This window comes from Hoplias malabaricus, chromosome 1 (assembly GCF_029633855.1).
Source record: "Hoplias malabaricus isolate fHopMal1 chromosome 1, fHopMal1.hap1, whole genome shotgun sequence".
Classification (NCBI taxonomy): domain Eukaryota; kingdom Metazoa; phylum Chordata; class Actinopteri; order Characiformes; family Erythrinidae; genus Hoplias; species Hoplias malabaricus.
The window spans coordinates 3,219,234-3,231,429 of record NC_089800.1 but is presented as its reverse complement, the minus strand read 5'-3'; positions in this window follow the sequence as shown (position 1 = coordinate 3,231,429).

The window sequence follows — 12,196 nt, the reverse complement described above, 5'->3', positions numbered from 1 at the left end:
TTTGTCTTAGCTGATTTGTCATGGTGGCTTTGGAGCCTACACAAAACCATAGGGTGAAGACAGATTGATGAAAGTTTTACACACTCACACCTGTTTGGACAATGTGACACGAGCAGTCCACCTACCAACGAGTTTTTGGACTGTTGGAGGAAGGCCGAGCACCTGGAGAAAACCCACTCCTCACAGACAGTTACCTGAGGACCCCAAGACCTTGAAACCATGTGGCTGTAACACCACTCTCGTTCAGATGAATAGTCAATTTTAAAAAATATAAGTAGATAATGTAAATAAGAATAGATATTTTTATTATAATATTTTAAATAGCACTGCTGTGTCTCTTTTGTGTGTCACTTTTTTTTCTGTGTCACTGCTGTGGTGACTTATCTGTGAGGAGTGTGGTGTGTTCTCCCTGTGTCTAAGTAGGTTTCCTCCGGGTGACTGTGTGTGAGGAGTGTGGTGTGTTCTCCCTGTGTCTGCGTGGGTTTCCTCCGGGTGACTGTCTGTGAGGAGTGTGGTGTGTTCTCCCTGTGTCTGCGTGGGTTTCCTCCGGGTGACTGTCTGTGAGGAGTGTGGTGTGTTCTCCCTGTGTCTGTGTGGGTTTCCTCCGAGTGACTGTCTGTGAGGAGTGTGGTGTGTTCTCCCTGTGTCTGTGTGGGTTTCCTCTGGGTGTTTCTTCCTTCTGGTTGTCTGTGTGGACAATGTGACACGGGCAGTCCACCTACCAACGTGTTTTTGGACTGTGGGAGGAAGGCCGAACACCTGGAGAAAACCCACTCCTCGCAGTCAGTTACCTGAGGACCCCAAGACCTTGAAACCATGTAGCTGTAACCCCACTCTTGTTCAGATGAATAGTCCATCCATCCATCCATTATCTGTAACCGCTTATCCAATTCAGGGTGGGTCCAGAGCCTACCTGGAATCACTGCAAGGCGGGAATACACCCTGCAGGGGACGCCAGTCCTTCACAGGGCAACACACACACACATTCACTCACACACTCACACCTACGGACACTTTTGAGTCACCAATCCACCTACCAACGTGTGTTTTTGGACTGTGGGAGGAAACCGGAGCACCCGGAGGAAACCCACGCGGACACAGGGAGAACACACCACACTCCTCACAGACAGTCACCCGGAGCGTGAATCGAACCCACAACCTCCAGGTCCCTGGAGCTGTGTGACTGCGACACTACCTGCTGCCAGATGAATAGTCAATTTAAAAAAAATACAAGTAGATAATGTAAATAAGAATAGATATTTTAATTATTAAAACATTTTAAATACTACTCCTGTGTCTCCAAAATAATAATAGCTTTACAGAAGAAGGGAAAAACTTTAACTTTCAATGGAAGTCAGTGCAAAAATATGTATTCCAAGTAATTCTCGTGCATTTCTATTGGTCCATTTATGAAATTTGCTGTGCTCAAATGGTGCAGTGAAGTGTATTATATTGTTCGTATATGCATATGGTATTAAGTGTGTGCAGCACATGGGTATGACTTATTGTTCTGGATTTATATATAGGGGTTTTCTGTCTATGAGAATGAGGTGTTATGTTAAGCTTCTTTCCTGGACGTAGCAGGACAGGAAGTCCATACAATTCATCTTTGTCAGTCCCAGAACAAGAGATGATGTAAACAAAAGCTATACCATTTACCTGATGTAGACACAAAAGAACCTATATTAGGTGAGAATTGTGGGTGTTTAAAGAGAGGTGCACTGCCTGAAACTTCAGCAGTAATTAACACCAGCAGTAAACTAAAAGTCCACATAAATAGAGATACATGTTTTTCTCTGGACAGCAATGACATTGAAAATAACTATAAATTCATACACATAGGAATTAGTCGTTTTATTGCGTGTTTAGTTAAATTTTGTATACATAAGCCATACTCAACATACAAACTGGATTCCAAAAAAGTTGGGACACTAAACAAATTGTGAATAAAAACTGAATGCAATGATGTGGAGGTGGCAAATGTCAATATTTTATTTGTAATAGAACATAGATGACAGATCAAAAGTTTAATCTGAGTAAATGTAACATTTTAAAGGAAAAACATGTTGATTCAAAATTTCAAGTAGCAATAAGTGGCTGGAAAAAGGAAATTGAGCATATAACGAACAGCTGGAAGACCAATTAACACTAATTAGGTCAATTGACAACATGATTGGGTTTAAAAAGAGCTTCTCAGAGTGTCAGTGTCTCTCTGAAGCCAAGATGGTAAGAGGATCACCAATTCCACCATTATTGCGCAGAAAGATAGTGCAGCGATACCAGAATGGTGTTACCCAGCGTAAAATAGCAAGGACTTTTAAGTTATCATCATCAACCGTGCATAACATCATCAAAAGAGTCAGAGAATCTGGAAAAATTGCTGTGCGTAAGGGTCAAGGCCGTAACACTCTATTGAACGCTCGTGATCTCCAGGCCCTTAAACGTCACTGCACCTCAAACAGGAATGCCACTGTCAAGGAAATAACAGAATGGGCTCAGGAATACTTCCAGAAAGCATTGTCAGTGAACACAATCCACCGTGCCATCCGCCGTTGCCAGCTGAAACTCTACAGTGCAAAGAGGAAGCCATTTCGAAGGAAGCTCCACAAGCTCAGACGTTTGCACTGGGCCAGGGGTCTTTTAAAATGGAGTGTGGCAAAATGGAAGACTGTTCTGTGGTCAGATGAGTCACGATTTGAAGTTCTTTATGGAACACTGGGACGCCGTGTCATCCGGACCAGAGAGGACAAGGATAACCCAATATTTTATCAACGCTCCGTTCAGAAGCCTGCATCACTGATGGTATGGGGTTGCATGAGTGCTTGTGGCATGGGCAGCTTGCATGTCTGGAAAGGCACCATTAATGCAGAGAACCATGTTCAGGTTCTAGAACAACATATGCTCCCATCTAGACGTCATCTCTTTCAGGGAAGACCCTGCATTTTTCAACAAGATAATGCCAGACCACATTCTGCAGCAATCACAACATCATGGCTACGTAGGAGAAGGATCCGGGGACTGAAATGGCAGCCTGCAGTCCAGATCAGTCTCAGAACATTTGGCGCATCATAAAGAGGAAGGTGCGACAAAGAAGGCCCAAGACGATTGAACAGTTAGAGGCCTGTATTAGACCTGAATGGGAGAGCATTCCTATTTCTAAACTTGAGAAACTGGTCTCCTCTGTCCCCAGACGTCTGAGTGTTGTAAGAAGAAGGGGTGATGCCACACAGTGGTAAAAAATGGCCTTGTCACAACTTTTTGGGATTTGTTGATGCCATGAAATTTTGAAACAAAATATTTTTCCCTTAAAATGATACATTCTCTCAGTTTAAACTTTTGATCTGTGATTTGTGTTCTATTCTGAATAAAATATTAGATGTTGGCACCTTCACATTGCATTCAGTTTTTATTCACAATTTGTTTAGTGTCCCAACTTTTTTTGGAATCCAGTTTATATTCAGAGCCTTCTTGGACTATTAAAAATAAACAAACTGAAAGAACAATGGATTGAACCTGAAAACAGTGTTGATGTTTTACAAGGAAAATTGCTTATTTGGCAGGAAAAAGATTGATTTAATCAGAAAAATAATTACGAGGTCGGGTTAGTTCTGGATCAGAAACACCACTTCATTCCAACTCTTGCCAAATGTAATGGATGGAGCTTCATCAATTCAGAGAACACAGTTCCACTGCTCCACAGACCAGCACAGTAACTGCTCTGAAGAAGAACATTAACGTGAATACATATGTTAGGTTACACTTTCCTTTACTACAGGGTTCTGCAGTGATTGAGTGTGTAGTGTTGTGTAATGTTGAGTGCTGTGGACACCCCACCCCCATCCCATCTCTCTCTCTCTCTCTCTCTCTCTCTCTGTGTGTGTGTGCACCTGTGACTCTTTGTGTCTGAAGATGTCAGGACAGTGTAAGACAGTTCTGACCACATCTCTCCTCCAGATCTCACCACAAAGACGAGTCTGAGACGGGACAGAGATGAGTCTGAGCCGCTAGACGTTCCACACCATGCTGCGGTTTTCTCTGCGGTTACCTTGCTTTTTGAAGTGCCATTGTCTCAGCCCTAGGCTACCATCAACATCTCACGACAATCTTCACCAGCTCTCTGGGTGTTCTTCACTCACAGGGTTCAGAAGTTTATCGCAGCAGAAAACATTTATTTTTTTAATCTGTTTGTGATTGATTCAGAAAAAAAGCACAGGATTCATGTGTTTTTTAAAAAGTGTCAGTCGATGAAAACAGCAGTGACCAATCCGCTTACAGAGGGCTGTGGCATCACTGGCATGAGCTCCACCAATCAGCAAAGCTCTGGAGCAGCTGCAAATGAGCCTAAAGTCATCATTCTCAATGATAGGTTCCCACGAGGCGTATGAAATCAACGCAATGGTAATTTTAGAATATGGTGCCCCTGAGGGTACAGATATTTACAGAAGGGAAAATACATAGTAAATATGGGGAAAGTCCACGCAAAGACGTGGGCTGGAAGATTTAACATTGTATCAACCTACGCACTTAAAAATGATGGTTCTACAGGGGTTCTTTATCAAAAGACAGGGTTCTATGTACCCTGAACACGTGAAGAACCTTTTGCATGATTAAAGGGTTCTTTGCCTCATGAAGGGGTTCTTCAGATCGATGGGGAATGTGATGTAGATGGTTCTATACAGCACCAAAACAAGCTTGACATTGTAACAACAGAGGAACCCTTTTTGGTGTCGTATAGAACCCGTCTTTGAAAGGATTTAGCAACAAATCTGTGAATCTGAAGATATTTTAAAGAAATCCTGTCTGAGGTGAAGCTACCTCTCCGAGAGCTGCTGAAAAGATGCAAATCTATCATCAATATATAGGGCTTTCAACATGTTGGTGCCATGAGTGGACCATGTCTTCAGTACAATTTAACTCTTCGGTGACATTACTGTATAAAGCCATGCTCAATGCCAAAAGTTGTCCAGAGGGGTGTAAAGACCCTGTGCTAATTCTGGGAGCTGGTATCATGAGAGGAACCATGGAAATTTCCATATCGTCCGATCCCTGGTGTTTAATTAGATCTCAGCTGGAGATCCGAGGGTTCTGCAGAAGTCAAGCTCCTCTCTGCAGGTGTGGCACCTGTCCAAACACACACACACACACACACACACACACACACACATGGTCTGAGAGCACAGGGGAGTGTAATATCATCACATGGGCGGGTCACCGGGGCCTGCCAAAACCTCAGCGATGCAATATCCCCCAGCAGCAGGGGGACGGGGGAAGGTTAGCAGAGTTAAAACCTCTTAAATCACGCCTCAGAGAACAGGACCACCATGGACTGGCCAACTGTCTGCACATGCACACACACACACACACACACACACACACACACACACACACACAAGGACAATCACTGTAAAGAACTGTAAAGAGACTGCAGTTTTATCGCTCGTGTGGTCAGTTGACTCATGTTTTTACGTGTTTTGTTTGTTGTGGGGCTGATTTTTTTAGATTAAGATTATAAAATGATCTCTAGAAACATCTGCAGAGAACCCACTTCAACATGGCGTTATTCTGAGTTGAACCCGTTCTAAAACAATATGCAGAAGTGTTCTGTGTAGTGGATATATTCAGGAGTCCCCAAACTTTTAGCACACGGCTAACAAAATAAAAATAAACCAAAAACAAATAGAAATTCCAACTGTCAGATCAGATTCACGTTTTTACTTTTATTTATTTATTTACATTTTTTCCAGCTCGTGTGAAGGTAAGGGGACTTTTATTTTGGCAAAGGCCAGCCATTACATTTCACCCTCGGCTCTGGGTTCAGTTCTTCCTCCAGCAGTGAATAACGTGAGCTGTAATTAAAACCAAACCGTGTCATTATAATAAAACTCTGAAATTTGCCTCATGCTGTGGCCCCGGTCCTGGCTCTGACTCCAGGTTTGACCTCGACTCACAGATGGTGCTCACTCTGATCTCCGCTGCACCTCCAGCACCGCACTGAACCGTGATCAGCAGATCTGCGCTTTATTAATTCATTAAAACTGACCTGCAGCCTCACAGGAGACCCCTGATCACTGCACTTACCCCGTTACATCTGCTCTGGGACGTCACTGAGGGAGTCTGGGGATTTCCGAATACTTCTACTTAGTGCCTGTCCTGGCCAATTTATTAGAAACGTCTGTTTTATACTTCCGGCTTGAGTGTGAATACAGAAACAATTGTGGTGTAGCCATAGAAATGGGTTTAATGTAACCATGGAAACGGATATAGTGTAACCCTGGAAATGTGTGATACATCCATAGAAATGATGTAGTGTAACCAGGGAAACAGGTGCGATGTATCCATGGAGTGTAATGTATCCATGGAAACAGGTGATGTATCCATGGAAACGGGTGACGTATTCATGTAAATGGATGTACTGTAACAATGGAAAACTGAACAGCAGTGTTACATGTGGTAGGATCTGATAATGTGTGTGTGTTTCTGTGTGTAAGTGTGTGTATTCGATTCTTCCTGAGTCTGCTCAGTGTGAATGTGCTCTCTGTGGTGAAGCAATGTGTGTGTGTGAGTGTGTATGAGCAGCTTTTGTTTACCGAGTCTTTGGCTCTGCGTTTGGCTCCAGGATGGTTTTCTCTCAGAAACGAAGCTACAACTGAGACACAATCTGCGCTGCTTCTGCGAGGAGCTGGGCCTTTGACACCGCCGCTTTAATTAAAATTACATTACAACTAATCAGCCAGAACGAGGGGGGAGGGCACAGGGGTCAGGTTTTGGGAGATAAAGTGCCAAGGATGTGTCTCGTTGGCTTTGGGGGGGCTTTGTTAGGTTCAGTGTAATTACAGTGTGTGTTGTGTGAAACCTGTGTGACGAAGCCAACAGTGGCACATTAATGATTCAAAACAAGACCAGAGTAAACACAGATATTACTGACCACACGTGGCCTTGGTCAAGAACTTGGTAGATGTTTAAAAATCGAATCAGAATGAGATTTTGATTTAATTGCTCTGGTTTATTTGTGCTCCTCCCATTTACCAAAATTCTGTTGAGTTTTAAAACAGCGATGGAGATTGTTTGGACTCTAGAGCAACTGAAACTTAACTGACACTGAATGGAACCAGAAGTCCTCCTCTAAAAGCCCCTCACAGAACGTGAGGACAGTAGACAGTGGAGGACAGTGGACAGTGGAAGTGAATGGAAGCAGACGTCCTCCTCTAAAAGCCCCTCACAGAAAGTGAGGACAGTAGACGGTGGAGGACAGTGGACAGTGGAAGTGAATGGAAGCAGACGTCCTCCTCTAAAAGCCCCTCACAGAAAATGAGGACATTAGATGGTGGGGGACAGTGGACAGTGGAAGTGAATGGAACCAGACGTCCTCCTCTAAAAGCCCCTCACAGAAAGTGAGGACAGTAGACGGTGGGGGACAGTGGACAGTGGAGGTGAACGGAACCAGACGTCCACCTCTAAAAGCCCCTCACAGAAAATGAGGACAGTAGACGGTGGGGGACAGTGGACAGTGGAAGCAGACGTCCTCCTCTAAAAGCCCCTCACAGCAAGTGAGGACAGTAGACGGTGGAGGACAGTGGACAGTGGAAGTGAATGGAAGCAGACGTCCTCCTCTAAAAGCCCCTCACAGAAAGTGAGGACAGTAGATGGTGGGGGACAGTGGACAGTGGAAGTGAATGGAAGCAGACGTCCTCCTCTAAAAGCCCCTCACAGCAAGTGAGGACAGTAGACGGTGGAGGACAGTGGACAGTGGAAGTGAATGGAAGCAGACGTCCTCCTCTAAAAGCCCCTCACAGAAAGTTAGGACAGTAGACGGTGGGGGACAGTGGACAGTGGAAGTGAATGGAAGCAGACGTCCTCCTCTAAAAGCCCCTCACAGAAAGTGAGGACAGTAGACGGTGGGGGACAGTGGACAGTGGAGGTGAACGGAACCAGACGTCCACCTCTAAAAGCCCCTCACAGAGAGTGAGGACAGTAGACAGTGGGGGACAGTGGAGGTGAACGGAACCAGACGTCCTCCTCTAAAAGCCCCTCACAGAAAATGAGGACAGTAGACGGTGGGGGACAGTGGAGGTGAACGGAACCAGACGTCCTCCTCTAAAAGCCCCTCACAGAAACTGAGGACAGTAGACGGTGGGGGACAGTGGACAGTGGAGGTGAACGGAACCAGACGTCCTCCTCTAAAAGCCCCTCACAGAAAGTGAGGACAGTAGACGGTGGGGGACAGTGGACAGTGGAGGTGAACGGAACCAGACGTCCTCCTCTAAAAGCCCCTCACAGAAAGTGAGGACAGTAGACGGTGGGGGACAGTGGACAGTGGAGGTGAACGGAACCAGACGTCCACCTCTAAAAGCCCCTCACAGAAAATGAGGACAGTAGACGGTGGGGGACAGTGGACAGTGGAAGCAGACGTCCTCCTCTAAAAGCCCCTCACAGCAAGTGAGGACAGTAGACGGTGGAGGACAGTGGACAGTGGAAGTGAATGGAAGCAGACGTCCTCCTCTAAAAGCCCCTCACAGAAAGTGAGGACAGTAGATGGTGGGGGACAGTGGACAGTGGAAGTGAATGGAAGCAGACGTCCTCCTCTAAAAGCCCCTCACAGCAAGTGAGGACAGTAGACGGTGGAGGACAGTGGACAGTGGAAGTGAATGGAAGCAGACGTCCTCCTCTAAAAGCCCCTCACAGAAAGTTAGGACAGTAGACGGTGGGGGACAGTGGACAGTGGAAGTGAATGGAAGCAGACGTCCTCCTCTAAAAGCCCCTCACAGAAAGTGAGGACAGTAGACGGTGGGGGACAGTGGACAGTGGAGGTGAACGGAACCAGACGTCCACCTCTAAAAAGCCCCTCACAGAAAGTGAGGACAGTAGACAGTGGGGGACAGTGGAGGTGAACGGAACCAGACGTCCTCCTCTAAAAGCCCCTCACAGAAAATGAGGACAGTAGACGGTGGGGGACAGTGGAGGTGAACGGAACCAGACGTCCTCCTCTAAAAGCCCCTCACAGAAACTGAGGACAGTAGACGGTGGGGGACAGTGGACAGTGGAGGTGAACGGAACCAGACGTCCTCCTCTAAAAGCCCCTCACAGAAAGTGAGGACAGTAGACGGTGGGGGACAGTGGACAGTGGAGGTGAACGGAACCAGACGTCCTCCTCTAAAAGCCCCTCACAGAAAGTGAGGACAGTAGACAGTGGGGGACAGTGGAGGTGAACGGAACCAGACCTCCTCCTCTAAAAGCCCCTCACAGAAAATGAGGACAGTAGACGGTGGGGGACAGTGGACAGTGGAGGTGAATGGAACCAGACGTCCTCCTCTAAAAGCCCCTCACAGAAAGTGAGGACAGTAGACAGTGGGGGACAGTGGAGGTGAACGGAACCAGACGTCCTCCTCTAAAAGCCCCTCACAGAAAGTGAGGACAGTAGACGGTGGGGGACAGTGGACAGTGGAGGTGAATGGAACCAGACGTCCTCCTCTAAAAGCCCCTCACAGAAAGTGAGGACAGTAGACGGTGGGGGACAGGGGACAGTGGACAGTGGAGGTGAATGGAACCAGACGTCCTCCTCTAAAAGCCCCTCACAGAAAGTGAGGACAGTAGACGGTGGGGGACAGTGGACAGTGGAGGTGAACGGAACCAGACGTCCTCCTCTAAAAGCCCCTCACAGAAAGCGAGGACAGTAGACGGTGGGGCATATAGAGCTCTTTAGATGGAGATGGAGTGGAGGTCATTGCTGACGGTGGAGTGGGAAGGAAATGACCTCTACTCCATCTCCGTCTATAAAGCTCTACATGGAGTGAGGATGATCACTGAGGGTGTGTGTTAGAGACATGAAGACGCCTGGTTCCATTCACCGACAATGAAAAGGGATCAGAGTCCACAAATTTCTCTACGATCAACCACTTCACACCAAAACAGTCAACCACTTTATATTTGTATATAACGCTGGATTATGGGGGAAATGTGGGGAAAACAGGTGCAATTCTCCTTGGAAGAATACGCTCATGAATTTTATTCAGATTTTATCACTGTATCCCAACACACACACGCATTTTAATCAGATTTATTGTAATTTCACATGTTCAAAATCAGAATGATTTTGGAAATAAAGCAAATACAATGCGACTAAACAAAAAGAAAGTATTTCTTAGTAAAGCAGGACCATAAACTGGGGTACGAGTTAAAAAAATAATAAATCCACCCTCTCTCCTTATTCTATTGTCCATCTGGAGTAGAAATGTTAATATGACTTCCATCTTGGTCAAAAAATAAAATGTCAAAAAGATGGTACAAAGCCTGGGAGGATGCTCCTGGAGGGTTCTCACCCAGATAATTATGAGGCGGATAAAAGCCCGCTCCCTAAAAAGCGTCAGAAGGCAGAAAAAGACGAGGAGAAAGAGAGAAAAGAGAAAAGGGAAGGAGGGAGAAGGCAGAATTACTCTCGGGCTCCTGCTTTATGTTCTTTAATAAGAGCTGCGTCTGATAGAGGACGGCCTGGGGCTCGCTTCCAGAGAGATGACCATTCACAGCCTGTGTTTTCTGTATTCATTAAGGCCGAGAGAGGGAGAGAGAGAGAGAGAGAGAGAGAGAGAGAGAGAGAGAGAGAGAGAGAAAGAGACAGAGCAAGAGAGACGGTATCCGGATCTCCGGCTGGAGAAACTCCAGACGTGTTAAAAACAGGAACAGACTGAAAAACCGACTGAAAAGATGAGGAGGAACAAGAGGAAGATGATGAGGATGCTGCTGTTGATGAAGAAGACGATGATGAAGGTGACGAAGGTCTAAAAGGGAGCAGATGCGGAGTGGATGAGCTCTCAGAGTGCCTCTCATTATGTTATTTATTTATTTATTTATTTAATTATTCACTTGCTTCTGAGCTATATTTCTCTCTCTCTCTTTCTTTCTTTCTTTCTTTCTCTCTTCCTCCAAGACGAGGTTAATTATACTCAGAGAAACATCTGGAAGAAAAGAAATGGCCTCGTTACTGAGGAAGGATTGAGAAGGTAAAGAGCAGAGGAGCCTTTCAGGGGCACATGAACTTAATGTCTTAATGTTTCACCTGTTCACATTCTGTCGAGCCGAAGCGAGTGAGATGGCTTAAGTGCTTTTTAACACCAGCATCAATCGACCCTGAGAAGAGAACACAAACACAGCTTGGGATGTCATTCTCCAACCTATGTCCCTCTAAGTCCACCTGGATCTATTTAAGTTCGCACAAAATCTGACCGATTCGAAGCAGACAAAATCCACCTCTGATTCTATCACAGGTGTCTATCATAAGTTCATCTTTAGCGAACTCAAACTCATCTATGTCCAGATGAGTTCACCTGCATTCCCCCAAGTCTTCTTCAGTACACCTGAGCCACTTATGTCTACCTGAGTCTACCTTGATTCAGTGGTTCAGCCACCAAAATCACAAGAGATAAGCTGTTTGTATTCGGACAGGACTAAAATTACCAGAGTACTTAAAATGTGCAGTTGTGTATCCAGACATGACTAAAATCACAAGAGATAAGCTGTTTGTATTCGGACAGGACTAAAATGACCAGAGTATTTAAAATGTGCAGTTGTGTATCCAGACATGACTAAAATCACAAGAGATATGCTATTTGTATCCGGACAGGACTAAAATTACCAGAGTACTTAAAATGTGCAGGTGTGTATCCAGACATGACTAAAATCACAAGAGTAGTACTGAGTTTGGTTAAAATAAATAAATAAATAAATAAATCACACAGTCCAAAAACACACGTTGGTAGGTGGATTGGTGACTCAAAAGTGTCCGTAGGTGTGTGTGTGTGTGTGTTGCCCTGTGAAGGACTGGCGCCCCCTCCAGGGTGTATTCCCACCTTGCGGCCAATGATTCCAGGTAGGCTCTGGACCCACCGCGACCCTGAACTGGATAAGGGTTACAGATAATGAATGAATGAATTAATGAAATAAATCACAAAGGTGTTAATCCAGATGGAGCTTAAAAAATACTGAGGTACGTATCTGGATGGGACTAAAATCACTGGAGTAGCACTCACTTTAGTGAAAAACAAAGATGGGAGTATCTGGACAGGACTAAAATCACCAGAATAGATTCACATTTGCTGGGGAACACCGCAGTGTGTACAGACTGGACTAAAATGGTCAGCCAAAATAGTTTGGTGAAAAACTGAAAAGAATGCCACCTGTTCCTTTGTCAGGGGAGGAGACAGAA